Genomic DNA, 19979 nt, shown 5'->3' with positions numbered 1-19979 from the left:
TTCTTGCTTAGAACAAGGTGACAGCTCCTCACCAGGTACTACCCAGTGGTGGGAATGGAAACGATTTACTCTGTGAACTCTGCCTGAATTACTGCTAAAGTCTACATAGTCTGATAAATGATGTGGGTATTGGTGAGGCCAAGAGGCTCTTAAATCCCTTTCCTGTTCATTCCTTCTCCTCTACCACTCAGTTAACAACACTTTTGCTCCAATGAAATGACCTGAAAAGACATGTCTGAATCACCTTAGTCAGGGAATCAATCAACTAGTTAACTAGTCAATCAACATTGATGAACTACCTACTATGTACCAGTCACTGTGCTAAGTACTGGGCAGTCCCTACTCTCAAAGAACTCATAGTCTAATGGAAGAGAAAATATGCAAACAACTAGATACAGAAAAGTTATTGATAGGCTAAACTGGAGATTATCCAAAGTGGGAAACCATTACAAGTAAGGAGGATTGAGGAAGGCTTCTTGCAGAAGGAAGGACTTTAGCTCAGACTTGAAGGCAGCCAAGTAATCTAGGAGGTAGGAAGGTAGGAGGACAATCCAGGAATAGATGACAGTCAGTGAAAATGTCTGATACTGGGCGATGGAGTGTTGTATGCAAGGAACAGTGAGGAAGCCAGTGTCACCAGAATTTAGAGCTAATGAATGTCACAAACCAATAAACATTAAAGTTAACAATGTTGTCACTTGCCAATCTGTGACCTAAAGGGCATGCTGCAGGAATCTTTTGATTCAATAACTTGTATATGACCAGGTTCACTATTCATTTAGCTAGCATTTATTAAGCCCCTACTGAGTATGAGACTTTGTTCTATGTGGAGGGGATAAAGAAAATTGAAAAACAATCTCTGATCTCAGGAAGTTTAAATTCCACCTGGGGGAAGGGAAAATATAAAACTAGATATAATTTAAGAGAGAGAGAATATTGAAAATTAGAGGACTTAGGTGACTCCATTGAAATTTTACAATAGTTGGACATAGCAATGGTTCTAGGGGATAGAGATAGAGGTGAAAGGAGGTAAAGAGTTGAAAAGGGTAGTTAAACAAAATGGCAAAACATGATAATGACTTTTACTCGTCCCCAAAACTTCTCTCACCAATATATGTGTCCTCAATAAGAACTTACTAAAATGAATCTTCTACCTTAGCAGACATCACAGTTTCCTTTATTTTTGCAAAGGAAACAGAACAATACTCTAGGAAAGAAGTCTAAAGTGGGGACAAGGGACCCCTGGGGGTCAGAGGCTGGCCTTGAGAAATTTTTGATCAGAGGAAGGGAAGGTGGATCAAATGTCACCATCCCCTCCCCATAAAGTAATCATAGTAATCATTTATCTTTAACATAACCATATCTACCCTTAATCCCCCAAACTTCTCAACTCTGCCCTCCCACTTTGATATTCAAGCTTCCAACTTCTTTCCTTTTGAGACAAGAATTATACTCTCAGGGCAATGATTATCTAATTTCCACCTCAATACCCTCAGCAATAGCTACACATTAAGAAGATCTTCATTCCTTCTCCCAGGGCACAAACTTATAAGCGTATATAAATGCAATGTATGTATACACACACATATACAAATATGTATATATGTGGTGTGTGTATAATACAAAGGCCTCAGGGGATTTGAATTTTTATTCAATAGCCTCATCTCCTCCCCTGGAAATATGTAGCCAGAAATTGTGTTTGGATCAAGAGTCAAGGACAGATTGGGTGAAATGAGAAAAGTAGAACTGCATCGTACTGAAAGGGAACATTTTGACTTCAGCAAAAGGACTTTTAGAAGCTGCAAGGTACCCCTTTTGCCATATGTGTTCTCTAAGCCTTAACCCACCTACCCCCCACCTTGAATCTCTAGATTAGTAGGAGAGTGGCTCAAAGATGGGGGTACAGAAAAGGAAGATATTCTGTAACAATTATTCTTATTATAGTGCTTTAGTAAATACTCATTTCTTAAAGCTAATTAAGTCTGACTAACAAATTGATATCACTGATAATCATAGCAGGAAGCATTTTTATGGGGGCCCATGAACAACAACATTAAAAAGATGAACTAAAACCCCTAAGGACTAAACCTAGAGTCTTAGAGAATGTGGTAGACATGCTTTGTGACCTAACTTGTTGATGCAAGTAGGTGTTGAGATGGTAGTTATGGAGAATGTGCTACATATAAATCTATATAGATACATACACACATGCATGCAATGTTTCTCCCAAGAAAATATGAGTTCCCTGAGGACAGGCTTTTGTTTTTGTATCCCTTCTACTTTTGTTTTTGTATCCCTGATAACTGCCACATTACTTGGAATATAGAAAGACTGCTGATTGAACATTTATTAAAGGAAAAGTTCATAGGAGAATAATAAAATAATTTTAGTGTGGCACTAGTATAGATCTCCAAATAAAGTAGTAGCTATGATCATAGGACAATTCATTTAATGATGGTAGAGACATTAGAGGTCATCTAGTATAACCGCTTCATTTTTCAAATGAAGAAACAAGAATCAGAGAGGTTAAATAACTTTGCTAAGATCACACAGCCTGTAATTGGCAAAGGTTGGATATTAATTCAGGTCTTCTAACTTCATATCAATTTCTATTTCCATTGTACTACATTGCCTCCATTCTAGGTGGTAGGAGAGGAAGGACTGTTGAAACTAGAGGCAAAGACATTTGGTTGCTTTCCCAACTCTGACAGGTACTTGTGTATCCTTAGGCAAGTCATTTCACTTCTATGATCCCATTTTTTCAAGTAAAATGAAGGGATTGAACCTCTAACATTCCTTCCAACTGCAAACATATGATATATATACAAATATACAAAGGAAGGGGAAAGTGAAAGAAAATCAAGTGAGAGCACGGTGAAAAGGCTTTTAGCAATTATCAACAGGTAATGTGACAAATAACTTTGACTATTACATTTTCGGAAAATGAAGAGTACAAGCTTAGAAGGACTCAATCTCTACAGATATACACCTACTAGGGTAGAAATATAGGGCATAATTCATCATCTTAAAAAGAAACACTACTTAAGCATCATACCTTAGCACACTACTTAAAGGGTCGCCTCTCAGTGAAGCTGACATGGCAGATCCTGCTGATGCTGCTAATTTGCTGGAGTGGACCTGCCACCTTAGCTCCCTTCACTGCTCTTATGGCACTTCCAGGCATGCTGAGGGCTCAACCATCACAGGCTGGTTCTTAATAAAGGATGAAGCCAAGGCTGCCCAATTGCCCAGAACATGAAATAATGAAGTGCTGATGCAAAGGGGCACAAAGAAGCTATCGACTGGGAATCTGCAAAAGTGACTGCTAAAGAGCAGGTGGTATAGGAGATGATCTTACCCTCTCTTGTCCTATAATTTCCTGCGGGCAGGTGACAGGATGAAACAGAAAATGACAACCTAGAATACAATAAAATCATGCCTGCTAAGAGCTGCCCTCCATGTTGGTTTGTAGGAGTCAACTGAAAACACTCTCCCAGCCATATAAGACTCTTCCTTGATTCTTCACTTTTCCTGGAATTTTCTTTGGGCCTCCCATATTCTAATTTGTATTCTAGTTATTTATGTATTTGTCTTATTTCCCTGCTAGAGTGCTGTAACTGTTTTCCCAAGATTGGTGTTTATACTTGCAAGTTAAGTTGGAGGTGGTACAAAAGGTGTAAAGAATATGGAGAATTGTGTTCAGTTCTGTGTGACACATTTTAGGAAAGATGTTGATATAGGACAGTGCATACAGTGGAAGACAACCATCATGGTAAGGGGACCTGCCATATAAGAACTGGTACAAAAATACACCTTGGGGTATCATGTGGTAGAGGGATTGGATTTCTGCTCAGTCTCCAAATTACTCAAAAGGAAACAGTAAGTAGAAGATATAGAGGCAGATTTTAGTTCAATCTGAGAAAAACCTTCCCAACAATTAGAGCTGACCCAAAATGGCATAGGAGACTCCAGGAGGTCTTGGGTTGTCCTCTTCTTCCAGTCCCTCCACTTTAAACAAAGGCTGAATGACCACTCCTCAGCTATGTTAAAGAGGATTGTTATTGTTTCTACTTGGCCCTAGAGGACAGAATATGATAACAACAAGGCAGAAATCAAGAACCATTATGAGGCATCAGAGTAGGACTTGAATGGATGCTTATAAAGGAAATACTTTCCTGAATATATGATCAACTAACTAGGGCCAAAAACCTGAAAGAAATTTAGAAATTACCTTCTGCAACACCTTCATTTTATAAATAAAGAAACTAAGGCCAGAGAGGCTGTGACTTGACCAAGTTCACACAGATAGTAAATAATGGAGCCAGGATTCTAACAGGTCTCCTATCTCCAAATCCAGAGCTCTTTCTGATGTTCCATGCTACTCATCTTTAGGGATGGTGATAATAATGGTAGCATTTTCTTAGAAAGACTATCTTAAGTCAATACTGTATAGTGGTTCTGAGGCAGAAGAGTGATAAGGATTAGGCAATGGAGTTGAGTAACTTGCCCAGAGTCACACACACACACACACACACACACACACACACACACACACACACACACACACACACACGTCTGAAGCCATATATGAACCCAAGACTTCCAGAGGTCTCAATCCACAGAGCCACCTAGCTGCCCCCTGAAAGCATTTACATAGCACTTTAAGGACTGCACAATGCTCTTCTAATATTAATAAATTTGACTCTTACAACATTAGGAAGTAGGTGCTCTTATTATCTTCATTTTACAGATGAGAAAACTGAGACAGAGATGAAGCAGCTTGCCCAATGTCACCTAGTTGGTGAGTAACACAGGCTAGATTTATCTTCTAGATTCTAGATCCAATGTTCTATCCATGGTGCCACCTAGCTACCTCTAATTCTAGGTTTATCATCAGTGTTTCTGTTCTTAACTATGTAATCCTAAGACTAAGGAGCAAGGACTGAGTTAAGCACCACCCAACCTGAAACAAAATATGCCTGTAACTAGAGAAAATAGCAGCTTGAGGTGAGGCTAAGGATGGGAACAAAATATATATATATATATTCTGAAGGTCAAACACAGAAATTTCCAGACAAGTTCTGGACCTCCAATATCCAAAGAGTTGAGATGAGGAAGAGGTCAATTGTCAGGGAGAATCTGAAGCCAAAGGAGTGAACCAAAATTTGGGAAGCCAAAGGGCATAGAATTCAGCAAAGTGTGTATTTTGCCTGAATTCAAACTATTTTCTGGAATGATGTCCTGATCAGCATCATCTTCACTAGTTCCAAGCTGAATCATAATTATCAGGTTGTACTGATATACATCTCTTCATTTATCCATTAGCACAGCCAACAAATAGATAGGAGCTTTAACTAAGTCATGGCAGGGCAGCTAGATGGCACCATAGTGCATAGTCATGGGCCTAAAGGAAGACTCATCTTTATGAGTTCAAATCTGACCTCAGACACTTACTAGCTGTGTAAACCCGAGCAAGTCACTTAACACTGTTGGCCTCAGTTTATTCATCAGTTAAAAGGGCAGGAGAACAAAATAACAAACCACTCTTGGCCAAGAAAACTGTAAATGCAGTCATGAAGAGTTAGATATGACTGAGAAACAAGTAGACCACAATAAAAAGCTATGGCAGCTTTCTTCTATAGGTAAAACAAGGCACTTCCACTCTTAGGCCTCCTAAACTGAGAGGGCTACATAAAAACCAGCTAAAGGGGAGCAGAAAGTGGAACCATTTAGATATCCAGACCAAACAAGTCAATAAACAATGGTCTCATGGAAGCACTGGGAATCATTAAATTTCAGAAATCCCAAAGTGCTCAGTTGAAATTCAATTAGATTCAATCCAATGCAGGCTTATTAAGCCCTTTTGTGTGCTAAGCCCTGTGTCAGGACACGAAACCAAAAATGAAAGTCTTTGCCCTAGAAGGGTTTATATTCCATTGGGAACATACATATATGCAGAGACTTCAGTCAGTCAATAAGCATGTTAGTAAACACCAGGAACTGTGTTCATTTCTGGGAATACAAAGAAAAAGATAATCCCTGACCTCAAGATGTTCACAGTCTAATGGAAGACCACATCCAAACAACTCTGTACAAACAGAGTATAGACTGGGCAAATTGGAGATAATCTGAATTAAAGGGGTCCAAGAAAGGCTTCCTGTAGAAGGTGAGATTTTAGCTGGGACTTAAGGAAGCCAAGAGGTGAAGATGAGGAGGGAGCATTCCAAGTATGGAGGACAGGAGTCGGTAGATGGAGTATCTTATTCAAGCGAATAAACGTATTCAAACAAGTAAGTATTATGTGTATAAAATGAATTCACAATCATTTCAGGGAGAAGAGAAAATTAAAAGCTAGAAGGAAGGGAAGTCAGGAAAGATTTTGCTTAGCAGTTGAGCTGAACCTGGGAAGGAGGGAGAGAGGAAGGGAGGCAGAGCATTCCAAGTATGGAGGGTAGCTTATTTAAAGGCAGTTGGGAAAAGGAATGTTGTGTACAAGGAACCTCAATTAAATATTCCTAAGACCCAATAAGATATTCTCAGCTATTCATTCCATCTAAATGGAAGGAAATATCCTATTGGAAAAATCCCCACCAACCTCTGGTCTGCTTGATGGTGCTATGTGCTATCCAAGGACATCTAAGTCAGCCGAGAAACTGGTCTTAGCAGTTGAATACACACTGCATAAACCCGATTATGTAAGGCAAGGCACAAGACTGGGGGGCTCCACTCCCAGCCAACACCACCACCTTGTCTTCGCACCACCTGTCACGTCTATCAACATTTTAACTAATGTCAGAGTTCTTCTCTTGCTAATGAGCTGTTATTCCAGAGGAACATTTCTCTTCTCAGTTTTCCAGCTTCAGTATAATGAGGTAGAGTGGGTCTTTTCTATTCCTGATCCTTCCTTTAGAAGTTCCCTCTTTGCCTTAGAAAAGCTTCACTGTTCTCTTTCTCTTCTCTCAGACCCAAGTCTGGCTCTATGGAGTGCTTTCAAGGATGTTTTGCTTTGATACTGCTCTCCAGATCTCCCTTCTAAGGGAGATATCACCAAAGCTCAGCACCCTGGTGGTGGGCAGACATGGAAGTAGTGCTGCCTGATAGTTAAAACATATCTGCCACCAAAACAAAAATCTCTCCCATCAGTTCTGCTTCCTGATAGATGGCAGGAATTCATTGAAAGCTACTTAAAAGTAACCCACAGGGGGGTCCTGCTACCCTTTGGTTCTATTCCATCTTGGCATGACTAGACCTGCAAACAGTTGGAATATGGTAAGACCTAACTTCCAAGACCTTAAGTCATAAACATGACAGACCACTCATTACCATTCAATGACTATTAATTGACACTAACATCTTGAGATATGGATTTCAAGGGCTATCCTAAAGGGGCACTCATTCCACATAATAAGAGTGAAAAGGGATCCTTTATACCATCAATTAAGCACCTACTATGTACTAGAAATTGGTGATATAAGGACCTTAGCACATATATTGACTTAAGTTTAGAAAAGGAAGAAAAGGACAAATGAGAATCTTGATGTTCTCGCTTCTTCTATTGCTTAAAAAGATCACATATGACTTACTCAGGCCTTTAAGTGTGCTTATTTCCCAAATATTATATGTGAAAGGGTCTGTAGGTTTTACTGGAGATATAGGACAGAACTTTAGTTATGAAAGGAAAGAGAAGCAAAAGAGAGAGAGGCAGAATCTATTTCTCTTGCAAATGTCTCTTATGAACACACCCCTCCCATTTCCCAAATGATCCTGAGAACTAAGAGAGGAAATCCATTGTCATTGGAAGTATCTCTTGCTACTCTATGAATTTCATAGACTATTTGTTACTGATTTTTTTTGATGTGAGGTTTTATAGAATGAGAAGAAGCTAGGGATGATTAGCAGATCTTTGCTTTTCATATTACTAATGATAGGAACTTGACCTATGAGTTCATTGATAGAGATAATTTCCAAATAAGAGAGCATCTACCAATGTTGCCTTCTTTTTCGTAAGTTATAGTCTTAGGGAATTAACTAGAGTACTGAGGTTGTGCCTTATCCACAGTCTCATAGACACTAGGTTGCCAGAGGTGGGACTTGAACTCCCATCTTTCTGGCTCTAAGAGTAACGCTCTATTTATTATGCCATGGTGCCTAATGATAAAAATACCAACTTTATATTTTCATTCAAAGTGATATTTGAACACAAGGACCAAATGTAGATCCAATCTAGTCATTCCTTTCTCAAAAGTTTCCTTCCTGATACTAAGTACATTTCCAATATAATTTTGCCTGACATTTGGAGCCCTTTGTAATCTAGAAACACCTTACCTTTCTGTTTAATTCAGTAAGCATTTATTAAACACCTAGTATGTTCAGGGTACTGTGCTAGGCAGAGAACATAAAAAGATTTCATAAGTTCTTGCTCTCATAGGGGGAGATAAACAAATGCCAAATAATTTGAAAAGAGAGAGAGTTCTGATAACTAAGAAAACAAGAAAGCTCCCAATAGGGGAAAATCCAAGGCCAAACTTTAAAAGAAGCAAAGTATTGTGGGAAATAGTGGTGAGAAGAGAATAGCTCCTAAGCATGGGAGATACTCTATACAAATTCATGGAGCTGGAGAAATCTATCTTCTGATTAAAGCAGTTAAACCAGCCTGGCTAAAATGTAAATTGAATCAATGGGAGATAGGCAGGAGCAATGTTGTCTCACTACAAGTTCTATACTCCTTCTGTGATACCATGCTGGGAACAAGTATTTGCTTTCTCTTCATCTTAAAATGAAGTCTTCTTCTAGACTCTCCTCTGAGATTGTCATGTAGCTTTTCATGAACTCTCCATACCAAATCAGATCATTGGGGTTTTTAGGTCTTCAGATTTAAGTTAATTACTAATTATTTAAATCATGAATGAGTTTAATAATTATTATAGCCCTGTTATGTGCAAGAGACTACAGTCAGTGCTGCATAGAATACTAAGAGGAGTATTTTTATTTATATATATTTTATATTTTAATTATATTATATATGTTATAATTATTATATCTTTTTATTTATATTTCTTTTATATATAACTATATGGATAGCCTACATGGTTGCTAGGTTCCCTCATAAATATGAGATATTTTATATTCATGGGGATAGGGAAAGGTGCTGAAGAAGTCAAGATGCTGGATTAGGAGTGGTGCTCATGTTGTCAAAGTGATTATGAGACACATTCATGTGCCAAAACCAGGAAGTGATAACTTCAGAATTAGATGATTACATCCCACAGAGTAAAATTCCCCACTCAGTACTGAGATAAAGGACACAGAGGTATTTCAAAGGACCTCCTCTGAACAACAGGCAATTCTCATAAAAATGCAACCTCTGGATTTTTTTTAAACTAAATTTTGTTCAACACTGTTATAAAGGATTGAGGAAAAGAAAAATGCCAACATAATCCCCTCCTTAAAGCACAGTATTTCCTAAAGTTGCTAAAAGAGATTTGAGAGAATTAAGGTTCTAAATTATTCCGTTAACATGCTCTTTCTCTTTTGAGAAAACAGAGCTTCCTTTACAAAAAAAGAAATCTCAATTGTACTTTTTAAAAAATACTAATTCCTAAAATGGGGCAAAGGAAAAGGCTTAGAACACTTTGATACTTCAATGGATCTGTGATCCCACCCAGGTGGGTTACTCCTTCCAGCAATGCAGATCACAATTCATCCATGCCTTCTTATCCTCTTTGACTCTTGTTCTGTCCTTTTGGATTGAATAATTGATCACAAGTCATATTAGAATAAATGGTAAAAAAAAGAGACAGAACAGAATTTAACCAGTCTTTTTAAATGAAACATTCACACAAGCATATCTGTTGGTAGGATGTAAACATTCTTCTCTTTAGGATTTATAGGCTCTCTTTTTTTAATTGTCAAACTTTGTAAACTAGATGTACTTACCTTTATAACTGAGTATCCAGTGGGAAAAGGAGTCAGACAGGCAGGCAGGCTGGGAAATAGCAATATCCATACACAAATTGTCCTCACTTTGTTGATTCTGTTTTCAGGTTTAGGAGTTGAATATGCAGGACTGTATAAAGGGGGTAGTAAGAAGACACTGGTTCTGTTCACCAGTGCTATGAAAATGTAAAAATAAAACTATTAGACAATGCAATAGGGAATTTGATATATTTAGATGGTCACAAGCTAGATTTTGCTCGTCACTGCTATAAAGAGGTGAAGAAAAGCTTTTTAAAAAAACTGTTTCAGATGCAAGGTGTAGGGAGTTAAGATCATCCCTATAACTTGCTAACACTGATTCTAACAATACACAGTGTCACTTTTAATCTGTTGGACTCTTATGCAACACCAACATTACTGGCAAAGATAGATAGGTCAAGACCAATAAACTTTGTTCCAAAGAAGAGTCCTGCATACACTTCTCAAATTCATAAGCAAGGCTCCTTATGTAGATGCGTAACTCTGGCAAACAAATCTTCTTGTTTTCCTCAAGGTGACTTATTTTGGCTTTATAGGCTCCTAGGATCTAGAACTGGAAATAACCTCTGAGGCCATCTGCCCAACTCCCTCATTTTACAGATGAGAAATTCCCAAGGTCAAAGAGCTTAAGTGATTTACCTGAGACTACACAAACAATGAATATCAGAGGCAATATTTGAAGTCAGGTCATCTGACTCCAAAGTGAGTATCTTTCTAATGATTATATCTCCTTTTCTCACTTTTTACATACAGCTTAGATCAATGCCTGGCACATGTTGGGTGCTTAAAAGGTACTTATTGATGGATGGGGAAACTTAAAGTAGTTTTTTTGAAAAGTAAGGAGTGAGTCAATCAGAGATAAGAAAATGGATTTTTGTGTAACCCTGAGGGCACAGTTGACAATAGTGAAAATTTGTTGTAGAGCTAATTAACATAACTTAATGATTTTCTCCAATGGCACTTTGTAACTTGAGAGGAGGAGGAAACATGGCATCCACCAATGCAAGGATGTGACCACAAAGAGAGGAAGATAAGTTAAAGCAAGATAAAAATGACCATTTCCAAAGGACTAAGTAGAGCAAGGGATCAGACAAGCTGAGAACAAAGTAAAGTTGTAGAATGAAAGAATCAATGACTGACATAGGTGAGGGGAAATTGAGAATGGTGGTAGCAAGGCTAACTATACTAAAGACTCAGATGCCTCCTCATACATGTTGGAGTTCTTTTCCTAAATCATTCTTGAAGGGAAAAGAGAAGACCACACTATAATCACTTAAGGCTGTGTGCTCCTTATTGTTTTCCTATTTAATGTCAATCTTCATTGAATATTTTACTGCATTGGTTTTGTCTTTTGCCTGGGTTCTCTTCGCACAGCAGGCAATTCAGCCACTAGATTAAGGGTTTATTGATTTTCTAAATTATTTGGTTAATAACAGTATTTCAATATAATTGGTTCCCTTTATAAACCTAAATATTTTCTTTTCTTCATTGGATTTTTGTACCTCTTTTTCCATTTGGCCAATTCTAGTTTTTAGGAAGCTCTTTTCTTCATTGGATTTTTATGTCACCTTTTCCAGCTAGCCAATTCCAGTTTTCAGTGAGTTACTTTCTTTAGTGACTTTTCATATATCTTTTACTAGGCTGTTTGTTGACTTTTTTTTTCAAAATTTTCCTTCTACCCCTCTTTTATGGTTTTTGAACTTCTCCAGGAGTTTTTTGGGAGGTTTTTTTTTTTTTGACCTGAGACCATTTAGTATTTTATTTTGAAGATTTAAATGCAGTCATTTTGACATTATTATCATCTTCTAAATTTATATTTTTATCTTCCTTGTCATTAAAGTATGGTCAGGCTTTTTTCTTTTTCTTTTGCTTATTGTTCCATCCTATTTCATGACCTTATCTATATGTTAAAGTTTGGTTCTATTTTCCTGCAGAGGAGGGAGTACTGTCCTGAGCTTGTATTGGGGTCTACTCTGTTGGTTGGAGGCAGCCCAGCTGCCCCTGGATCCCATATTGTGCCCTTAGGTCCTAAAGCATGTACTTCAAGAGGATGCCTTGGCTGCAATGTAGTCCTATAGTATGCACTTGGCAGGGGCAACCTAGCTGATTTTCTGTGAGAAGCCTTGCAGCTGTTTTTGCCCAGTTGCTACCTGTGCTAAATTGAACTAGATTCTACTGCCTGAGGCTGATTCTCCCTATTTCCTCAGTGAAACATGTTTTTTCTGCCATCCTTTTATACATCTTAGCTCCTAGAAGTGGAAGAGAATTTTCTTGTATGCACTTAAATATTATGATACAGATAATGGGTCTATAAGATTCACCAGATGGCCAAAGAGGCTGAAGACACAGAAAAAAAATAGAAACCTCTGATCTTGACCTAAATTACTTGAGCAGTTCCCATTTTCAAACCAAGTAGAAAGGAATGAGCTTGAAGAAGTAAGTTATAATAAAAAAAAACCATATAGTTAACCCTGCAGCATGTAAATGCACAGATAAGAAATAAATAGATGAAATATTGTAAAGCATCAGGTGGGATGTTTATGAAGTTTGAAGTCGAGCTAAGGGACTGGTACTAATAGCTTTGGATTGATGACAATTGATTCAGTACTAGACCCTAATAAACAATTAGGAAAATTAGGAAAAATTGACCCAAGAGGCAAAAAGCAGAGTGGTAGAGTTTTCAACTTGAAGTCAGAAAGACATGGGTTCAGATCCTTTTTCAGACACTAAATGGCTGAACACCTAAGCAAAAAATGAAACCTCTGAGATTCAGGTTTTCCTCTATAAAATAAGAGTGTTGGCCTCAGTGGCCTCTAATCAGCTTTCCAACTCTAAATGTATGGACCCTCTGATTTAAGGAACTATAATAAAATGGGATTATCTGGGTATAAGCCATTGGGAACACTGAATATTAAGTTTGGTCCATCTGTCCTCAATCCATACCTGGGATGCAAGAGAGTGCAGCAAGAGAGGGCTCACTTCATTTATTCAATCATCCATGAGCCTCTTGGGAAGGCAGTAGGCAAATTGTTCATAGGTAGATTCAGACTATGAAAGCCTTCATACAGCCATCAGAGGTACTCATCCAGAAATTGCAGAATTTTAAAAGTCAAAATAGCTCATGGAAGATTAAAAGGCTGGCAAATGGAGTGAAGTTTCATCAGGGCATTAAATTAATGGATTTCTAATGAGTTTCTGTTGGTAAACATTATGAGGAGGAAGTCGTCTATGCAGCCTCCTTTCTACCTCCCCTCACATAAAAGACTAGAGCACTGATAGTCAAGACTTGTCTTCCCAAACAAGGAGTTCTAGTCTTTGGGGAAGTACACTTTGGAAATGCCCATATTTCAAAACAGAAAGGTTCTAGATTCTACTCTGAACTCTAGGGATTTGGTCTTTAAAAATCCTGCAAGCATAAGTTAATAATAATAATAATTAATGATAATAATAAATAGCAAATGTTTATATAGTGCTTCATAGGTGCCAGGTTATTTACAATTATTATTTCATTTGATTCTCACAACAGTCCTGGGAGGTAGGGATTATTATTATCTCCATTTCACAAAAAAGGAAATAGAAGCTAAGTGGCTTGCTCGCTCAAGGTTATACAGCTAGTAAGAGTCTGAAAGCAGATTTTAACTTAGGTCTTCCTGACTTCAGACCTCAGGCTCTATCCACTGAATCACTAACTCCCCCAAATCTGTACTACAATCTACTTGTTATTCTATTTAATCCCCCTCTTGCAGCCAGAAACAAGTGGCATGCCCATTCCAAAATTCATATCTGTTCTAATCACTTATTCTTGGGTTCCACTTTAACCCAGGGTGCCCCTCCACTTGGTCCATTCCTCTTTGATCTATGAAGCCCTCACTCTGAAATCTGGAGATATCCAGAAGAAGGTGTGACCTACCTGGTCAGAGGCTCCCTTCCCGAGCCTATACTTCATATGTGACTATGCTGCCTCTCTGCTTGGCAATTTCATCAGATTCTTCTCCTCATATCAATGAAATTATCAATAATCCAATCCCAATCACTATCCCTAGCCCATCGACCTCTCATACATATAATTCATACAAAGTAATTTCAAGTATGAAGCACATTAGGCTATTCAGTAAATAGAAGACTGGGTTTGGAGTCATAAAGAAAAAAGTTCAGATTCTCCTTCAGATACTCACTAGCTAAGTAACCCTGTAGGAGTCACTTAACCAGAATCAGTTTTCTCATCCATAAAATAAGAAAGTTGGGGGTTGGCAGCCTCTGAGATCCCTTCCAGATCTAAATCTATGATCTTTTTAAAATTTTTATTTTTATTGTCATGCAAAACCCACTTCCATGTTGGTCATTGTTGTAAGAGCACACTCCTACATAATCAAAACCACAAAATAAAATCATAAGTACCTTGATGTGAAAGAAGACTCCAAGAGTTCTTTCTCTGGAGGTTGATTACTTTACCCATCATACCTGTCTTTAAGGATTGTCCCAGATCATTCCATTGCTGAGAGTAGCCAAGTTTTACAGATAATCATCATACAATTTTGTTGTTAGAGTGTACAATGTTCTCCCAGTTCTGCTTATTTTACTCTGCATCAGTTCCTGCAGATTTTTCCAGAGTTTTCTGAAGTCATCTTGCTTATCATTTCTTAGAGCAAAATACTATTCTATCACCAACATGTACCACAATTTGTTCAGTCATTCCCCAATGGATGGACATCCCCTCAGTTTTCGATTCTTTGCCACTACAAAAAAGAGAAGCTATAAATATTTTTGTACAAGTAGGTCCTTTCTCCATTTTTATTATTTCTTTGGGATACAGACCTAGTACTGGTATTACTGCATTGTTTTTAGTCCTTTGAAAATAGTTACAGATTGCTCTCCAGAATGGTTGGACCAGTTCTCAACTCCACCAGCAATGCATTAATGTCCCAAATTTGCCACATCTCCTCCAACATTTACCATTTTTCCTTTACTGTAATATTTGCCAATATCATAAGTATGAGATGGTACCTCAGTGTTGTTTTAATTCACATTTCTCTAATCAAGAGTGATTTAGAACATTTTATATGATTATTGATGACTGTAATTTCTTCATCTGAAAATAGATTCATAGTCTTTGACTATTTGTCAATTGGAAAATGACTTGTATTCTTACAAATTTGACTTAGTTTTATATAAATTTGATATGGTCTTTTAACAGTGAGTTAAAGGATAGGTTTTTAGAACTGAACCAGACTGTAGAGGTCAAGTTTAATCTTCTCATCTTACAGAAATGAAGACACTTGCCCAAGGTAACACAACTAGTAAGAATTTAAGGAAGGATTTAAACTGATATCTTCCTAATCAGGTCTAGTAATCTCTCCTCCTGTCTCTAGAGATAGTACAAGACTTGGAATCTGGAAGACCTGTGTTCAAATCTTGTCTCTGATAGCAATTAGTTCTCTGACTTAATCCCTTTAAGCCTGAGTTTTATCATCTGTAAAGTGAGGATAAATATGAACTGGAATGACCTCCAGGAATTGATGCAGAGTGAAAGGAGCAGAACCAGGAGAACATTATACACAGAGACTGATACAATGTGGTGTAATTGAATGTAATGGACTTCTCCATTAGTGTCAATGCAGTGATCCTAAACAACTAGTAGGGATCTACGAGAAAGAACACTATCCACATAAAGTGAGGATAATAATACTTTTTAGTATGTACATCACAGAGTTATTGTGAAATTGAAATCACTTGAAAATTTTTAATGGACCATAAGACCATCAGCTGATGCTATTCTCCATCAACATTCCTTATAGCTGTTTTTAAAATAGAATTATTGATTTCCTTTGAAGATATTAAAACCCTTAAAGGCCTCTCTTCTGGCCAGCCACTGTTTCTCCCACTCCCTCCAATTCACTATGCTAAGAGGAGTGATTATCCTTCTTCTTTCTCTCTACTCCAATACCTAGACCATTCCTCTTGCACTATTCCTTTTTATGGTACAATTGATAAAACCATGAATCTGAAACTGGAGAATTCTGGTTAGAATCCCAGCTCTGTCAATTTCTTCTTGTGTGACTCTGATCAATCAATAAATTAATCAATCAGCAAGCATTTATGAGTGCCCACAGTATGTCAGGTATTGCATAATTGCTGGGGATAAAAAGACAGAAGAAAAACAGTCCTTGACTTTAATAAGCTTGTATATATGTATCTATGTGTGTTTGTGTGTGTATGTGTGTATATGTGTGTGGAGGGGTGAATGAACAGCCCTGAAAAGTACTTAGTAAGTCCTAACACCAGAGGTGCTAATCATCCCATAAACCTCATAAGCATATATAACTTATGATATAATATACATAATGCATAATATGTGTGTATAATGTATCACATATAAATATATTTTATATACATTTATATGTGTGTATATATCTACATCTATATGTGTATATATATATGTGTGTGTGTGTGTTATATTTGTGTGTAATCACAAACACAAGATATATATACAAAATAGATGCAGGATAACCTAAAAGACTTTGGAGACCAGAAAATACAACCAAAAGGAGGTGGAATTTTTACTGAATCTTGAAGGAAGCCTGGAATCTAAGAACACATGTAGGAAGAGTTCATTTGAGTTTTCAATCAGTGCACAGCTATGGAGATAGGAGTGAGTAAGCTACATGGCTAAAGCTTGTCACTTTTCTGTGCCTCAATTTTCTCATCTATAAAATGGAAGTTTGGACTGGGTGATCTTTAAAACCCCATATAAACCTAAATCTACGTACTGTTCTATCCTACAGTCTATTTGTACCACACTGTTTCCATTCTTATTGCTAACATCCATCTTGAGCTCTAGGTCACTTTTCAAGTTTTTGAATGATTTGGGTGCCCTTCTCTGCACCCCATCTTGGGCTTTGGTATTCATGTTAACAACCCCTCCAACAACCTGACCTCTCAATTGCTAGTCGTCCAAACTCTGGTGAAGCCTTCCACTTCCCTTTGACACCATATCCCTTAGGTCTCACCATCTCACACAACAATACCACCTGGAACTTTACACTCAGCCTCTGACCACAGCCTCCTATCCTTATATCTCTCCTATTGTCTCGCTTGAACTAAAACTGCTCTTCACCCTTTAGTCCTTGGATGACATCCCTAATTTCCCATCCAATCACTCCACTCTGGTTTTACTTCTGTCTGTACTCACACTTGTCTCCATAGTGAAGATTAGGTCACTTCCCTGACCTTCTGCCAAACTTGACTCATCAATTCTCATCCTTGAGTAACTAACAACATCCAATTTATTCATTCCATCTCTTGGCTGATTCTCTGAGCTATACGCAGCATCTCCAGGGAAAGTAAACATATGAATGTATTCTAGGGAAAATCCAGAAATAGAGATGACTTTACCCACTACAAACTCATGGTGCATGAACTCAGCTGATCCCTGTTGCTTCTCACACCTCCTCGTTTCTACTCTTATAGCAACCTGATCTTACTCTTTACAGCAACTATTCTATACTTATTCTTTTTTATTCTTTGTTCAGAATGCTCTTTACTCATCTATGCTTTTTGATTCCCGACCAGTCATCTCAAGTTCCAAAACTGATGTCTCTTTCTCTAGGAAGTCCTCTTTCAGTGCCTTAGATGGTTTTAAAAACCCACAATCAACCTTCAGCCTTGAAGCTCACAAAGTACTTTGCTTGGTAACTTTCTAATAACTTTATTATGAAGAACTATATAATATAAATCTATGTCTACACCTATACATGTACTTACACACATATACATATACACTACTCACATATATATATACATACATATATCTATATTGATAAATGGAAAGTTGGATGAATAGAAATATACATAGATAGATATAAAGATAAATAGAGAGATATAAACAGGAATAAATTGATAGATGATAGAGATAGATAGATAGATAGATAGATAGATAGATAGATAGATAGATAGATAGATAGACAGACTGATGGACGGATGGACAGACAGAGACAGACAGACAGACAGATAGATAGATAGATAGATAGATAGATAGATAGATAGATAGATAGATGACAGACAGATAAATATTAGCCTCTTATCCCTGTGCTAGACTGCCAGTCCTATGAAAACAGCATCATGCCTTACCTAAACAATATCTTCCTGGCATCTCACAAGTAATCCTTTAATTTTTACTTATTTAGTTTGAACCATGAGGTAGAATTTTCTAATATTTAGGAAACTTTAAAAATTAGAACAGGCTATCTCAAAAGGAAAAGAGTTACTTTCTTTGGAAGACTCCAAGCATAGCCAGCTTTAATATAGCACTTTAAGGTTTTCAAAGCACTTTTAACATATGATTTCATTTTATCTTTGTCATTCTGGAAGGTATGTGCTATTTGCATCCCCATTTTATTAAAAATTAATAAACTAAGGAAGACAGTAGTTAACTAACTCACTCAGCATCACATAGCTAGCAAGTATCTGGGGCAAGATCTGAACTCAGATCTTCCTGACTTTATGCCCTGTTGTGTATCTATTGCTTCAACAAAATGATCATTTGCAAAATATGTTTTAGTCAGAGATTCAAGCTTTTATAGCTTAGATTACATGGCATCTAGGATTCCTTCCAATGCTAATATTTTTGGACTTTGGTCTTCAGAGAATGTCCTGACAGACTTAAATCCTAAACAAAGATCAAACCTTACTTTGAATGATATACACAATGCTATTTCCAAATCATATTTCATTTTCTTAAGTGGAAAGAAAAGTTCATTAGATCTAAAGTCCTGGAAAACCACAGACACCACCTTTGAAGCAGTGTTGCCTGCAGTACAACTATGTTTGGTAAGATGTGTACACAAGAGAGACAATGGCAGGACACTTAAGCTGCTGACATATAGTGAGCAAATATGGAGAGACTGAGAACAAGGCAAGTGAAGAATATGTTGAAATAGAAGTGTGCAAAATAGAAAAGTTGAGTAATGTGAAGAAATAAAAGTCAAAGGTTCTTGACAACAGGAACAAGAATATTGCATTTGGAGTCAGAAATGGGGGGGAGAGAGAGAGAGAGAGACAGACAGACAGAGAGAGAGAGAGAGAGAGAGAGAGAGAGAGAGAGAGAGAGAGAGAGAGAGAGAGGGAGAGGGAGAGAGAGAGAGACAGAGAGAGAGAGAGAGAGAGAGAGAGAGAGAGAGAGAGAGAGAGAGAGAGAGAGAGAGAGAGAGAGAGAGAGAGAGAGAGAGAGAGAGAGAGACCAATCTTACCCAGACATAAATTCCCTGGAATTTCTAATTCACTGAACTGGAAATAGGGAAATGCTCACAACTCCTCTGCATGTTGGCTTCTCTCCAAAATCTCTCCCCCTTCAGGGTTCCTCCCCAAAGAGATCCTAGAACTGCATGGAATCCAAAAGAGCAACTCTTCTCTCCAAAAGCTCTCAATAATTCTGCCCCTCACATATGTGCGGAACAGCAAATAATCATTCTCTCTACCCTTAAGGAGAGTTTCATAAAAATGCTTATGGTTGACTCCTGAGTTACACATGCCAAAAAAGTATAGTCCTTCACCTCAAGGAGCTTACATTCTAACCAGGAGAAACCATTTATTTAAAGAGATCTAGGAAGGTAGGGGAGAGTATCTAATCAGGATGCTGAGAAAGAGGTATAAAAATCCATTCAGAAGTTGAAACGGTAGTAAATTGAGTATGAAATACTAGTCTGGGTCCAGAGGTTTGCCAGTTAGAGGAGAAAGCAAATAAGGAAGAGACATCTCCTAAGTTTGAAACTTATATGACCTTAGACAAGTCACAATTTCTCTGAGCCTGTTCCCTCATCTGTCAAATGAGAGAGTTGGTCTAGCCAATCTCTAAGGTCTTCCACTTTTAATCCTATGATTGAAAGGCAATGCTACCAAACTAAGGTAGTGGAATAAAAACGAGCAGATCCCTTCTGCGTGAGGACAGTACCTCTAAGACTAAGTCAAGAGAAATGAAAGGCAAAAGCAATGGATCAAGATGGGAAGTC

General features: G+C 37.7%; 1 long non-coding RNA gene across 1 annotated transcript in view; it reads right to left on the bottom strand.

Moving 5' to 3' along the window:
- Nucleotides 1–19979, bottom strand: part of LOC107651156 (uncharacterized) — a 42250-nt gene that overhangs the window by 6576 nt on the left and 15695 nt on the right. The window contains exon 4 of the long non-coding RNA XR_008916068.1: nucleotides 9937–10112. This is a non-coding gene — a long non-coding RNA (uncharacterized LOC107651156). The remainder of the gene's footprint in view (nucleotides 1–9936; nucleotides 10113–19979) is intronic.

Source organism: Monodelphis domestica, chromosome 2 (assembly GCF_027887165.1).
Source record: "Monodelphis domestica isolate mMonDom1 chromosome 2, mMonDom1.pri, whole genome shotgun sequence".
In the NCBI taxonomy this organism is placed as follows: Eukaryota; Metazoa; Chordata; class Mammalia; order Didelphimorphia; family Didelphidae; genus Monodelphis; species Monodelphis domestica.
This window is presented reverse-complemented; position numbering and strand designations above follow the sequence as displayed.